Below are 4,021 nucleotides of genomic sequence, written 5' to 3'. Positions count from 1 at the left end.
CTGAAGACTTTGCAGAACAAAGCTGGCGCTACAGCATTTATCATTCATGACAGACATGAAAATAGAGAAACTTTTAAGAACAATTTCTACAGTCTTTCATATTTGTGGCTACAAGAGTTACGCACTACTGCACCTCCCTTTACCTGTTCACACATTCATTAGATGTGTGAATGAATGTGTGGTAATGTAAACCCATTGATTTTTTTCTTCTATAGTGTCATTAAAGTCACATTATTTGTATGTTTATAAGAATTTATTCAATAGATAGAAAAGAAAATCAAGAATCTAAACTGATCAAATTAAACAACAACAACAACAACAATAATAATAATAATAATAATAATAATAATAATAATAATAATAATAATAATAATAATAATAAAAAGGACCTAAAAGAATAAAAATAACTATGCAGTACAGTTCAGATCCAAGGTGTGTTATGAGGACCTGAGAATGAGAATGGAATGCTGTGCTAATCAGTCGTCACAGCGACGGGTTGAACAGAGTTAGGGACTAGATGGCGTCAAAAAGCGAGCATGGCTTTCCGAGATTATGGTTGGACAGAATTCCTGGTGTTATCCGGATTTAGGGGCTCAGTTGAAACATCAGAGCCAGTGCTGGCTATCATGTTAGCATTAGCAGCCAGAGATAATCAACTCTGATCCTTCATGTCTCTGAAGACAATGCTGGCATAATATTTATGGAGGTTAGTGAGATGAGGAAGAAACATGCAGATAAAGCAGAACGAGCTCATGTTCCCAAACTACGAATTCTCCAAAGACTCGTAAACCAGGCTTGTTGCAGTCTTGATAACAGCCATGGCTCTGACTTGCTCTACAGCCTGCTCTGCCCCCAAAACAACATAAAGCACAATGAAATATGTATTTACATTTTGTTTATCCAAAAGTAATCACCTTTGCCCAGACATAACCTCTTACTTGGACTGTTCAGATTAACAGTGAAGCCTGTGGGGTTCCAGAACATCTGACAGAGCCAGAGAAAACTATTTTTATTTGAAACAAATCCCTGAAAACATCAACATTTTTACTTGAGGAAAAACTTGAGTTTGATGAATTGTCAAACTCTTAAATTACTGGATACTCTACCCACTGTAAGTAACTTATCTGAATGAAGAAAAAAATGCCTGAGATAGATAGATAGATAGATAGATAGATAGATAGATAGATAGATAGATAGATAGATAGATAGATAGATAGATAGATAGATAGATAGATAGATAGATAGATAGATAGATAGATAGATAGATAGATAGATAGATAGATAGATAGATAGATAGATAGATAGATAGATAGATAGATAGATAGATAGATAGATAGATAGATAGATAGATAGATAGATAGATAGATAGATAGATACTTTTTTGCTTAAAATACTTAAAATGTTTTAGGCAACCAGTTACCTTGAATTTTTTAAGTAGGTAAAACTTATTCAGGTTTACAACATGGAGAAGTTGCTGAGATCTTCAAAATTCCAAATCTCTTTTGGCTTGCAGTTTTGAAACAAAATGCATCATTATGCTGCTATTAATCTTATTTCTATTACTTGTATCAGATCACAATGAGCAAATCCTCAGAGCAATGAAAGGCCGATAGCTAATAATTATTTTAGCAAATTAAAACCATTCAAACTGAAAATGTTAATATTTACAACATCCTGTTAGTGCATATTAAATTAGGTCTTCAACGGTCTGCCTGATCAGCTGCGACTCATCTGTCCACTCCAAACCTGCCAAGATCTTTATGTCTACAACATACTTTGGCATTTTTTTAGGAATAGTTTTCTTCAAATCACTGTTTCCATAAAGATGAAAACAAGGAGCAGATCCCTGTCCTCCAAAGTTACAATGCGCCTCTTGGCTCTAACGCTGTCCCTGCCTGACATATCGGTTTAGGTGGACGTCCATGTCCATAACGTAGAGCTATCGCCACGGGATACATTTAAAAAGCTCTGGAGTTTTTAGGCAAAATCAACATGACTCTGAAGTTCTCATGCAACCAGCACAACAAAGCATAATTGTTACAAGCTCAATGCAGAAAACTTAAGGAATCAAGCTGTTGACCTCACAGACTATTACAAAGCAGTAAAAAGAAGGCAGTAAAAGCTGGAAGGCTGGGTATGTGTTAGGTCTGCTCAGAAACTCAGTCAGAGAGCTGAACGGTGCTGCTTGTGTTCTCATTAAATCTAGAGGTTTTAATCATAACTGTAAGATACATAATGACTGGGACTGTGGCCCAAAGTTTATATTTGATTTGATCAAATCAAGAGAAGAGAAAATACTTTTGTTTCTCAGTCATACCCCTTAGTCCGATCAGGTGATTACAGTCACATGCACAGCACAAGCAGCACTTCCTGGATGTTTCTCAGTGTTGCTGATGGCCTCTTGGCAGCCTGACTGTTTGGTTGTGTTTGTTCTTCTACTCTGTGAAAACCTCCACTTCCCTGAGCCCCCATACGTTCTCAGAAGATGGCTATCTTCATTGTGCTGTTGCATGTATTTAATGCTGAAGATGTTTCTGTATCCTGCTCCTGACTGATACATTACTGGATGATTTGGAGTCACTGTCACCACTTTGCAGTCTCTGGCTCATTTAGCTGAAGTCACCGTTTGCAAAAAGCAGTCACAGTGGCTTCAGCTGAATGATGCACATCTCCGAAATAGATTGACCTTTATTTGAGGTTTGCCACATTCCCTGTAATTTATAATAGATATGTTCCCTATAAGAGTCAGTTATGAAATGAAATCAAAGTGTTAGTTTGAAGTTGTGCAAAAACACTATTGTTGCTTTTTTATTTTCCAATTTCTTCTCCTACAGATTTCTTTGTTTTGCTGTTGAATTATATCGTCAAATGATTTATGATACAAGCCATTGCAAAAATGTGGTCTTTTAACAGACCACCACAAACAGAAGACATGGGTATAAAGTCGTCTGTTGAAACAGAAAGACGGGGTAAAAATGCAAAGAATAGAGCAGAACTAATGCATAAAAAAAGTTGTTTGAGGAAAATGTTAAAAGTGAAGGGAGAATAAATACAAACCTATTATTATGTGTTTTCCAGTTACATGGTATCATTTAATAACACTATGAAATTACTAAATTACCTTGATTTGTCATGAAAATTCTATATATGGATTATCATAAATTTGACTTTGTAATTTAAAGCCTTGAAATTGGGCCTCTGTCTCTTTAAGAAACTCCTGCTCTTTCTGAAACTCCACCTTCCCTGTATCAATGTTTTTACCAGCGTTTCAATGAGAAGTATCTCAGCAGATGCTCAGTTCCACCAGGTGTTTGCTAATTGCTGCTGGTTAGTCTGAAGGAGCTGAGTGGGAGAGGGTTGCTCTCTGTGTCAGAAGCTCAGTAACTTGAAAATGCAGCTCCGAGGAGGAGCTTTGTCATCGAGAGGCGGGGCTAGGTCCACCCAGGGATTTTGCCCAGCTGAATAGTTATCATGGAGATTTAAAGATTTCTCAAACATGCTTGAAGGAATCAAGAAAACATTCCAGTTGTGTTTTTTATGAGAGAATAACATTATAACATGATGTAAAACTAGGGGGAAAAAAGAAGCTATGATATACGTTATACTGCCCCTTAAACACACGAGTGGAAAGAAGGAAAATAAATAAAAGAAATAAATGCGATTCAAATAAAAAGAAAAAATTAATAAACCTAACTAAATCTGAGGTAAAATACTGTTAGAAAGAAAAACAAGCTTGTGCCAGACGGAACAAAAAAATAACAACAAAAACTTAATTTTGGTGTGTTTTTCTTTTCCCCCATTTGTTGAGTACATTTTTGAAGCCATTTATTTATTTGTTCATTCTGTTTTTGTTTTTCGTGATTATGACCTCCGTAGTAAAAGTCAATGTAAGCCTGCAATATAACAGTTTGAGAGGCTCATTGAGACATTAATCCAGGTAAATCCACCATTTGAACAGAATTTTCTCCCCAGCAGAAGATGCTGCTGCTGCTGCTGCTGCTGAGGTTGCATAAGAAGCAGC

The sequence above is a fragment of the Poecilia reticulata genome, chromosome 8 (assembly GCF_904066995.2).
Source record: "Poecilia reticulata chromosome 8, P_reticulata-male-v2, whole genome shotgun sequence".
In the NCBI taxonomy this organism is placed as follows: Eukaryota; Metazoa; Chordata; class Actinopteri; order Cyprinodontiformes; family Poeciliidae; genus Poecilia; species Poecilia reticulata.
Note: the sequence above shows the minus strand (reverse complement) of the source record.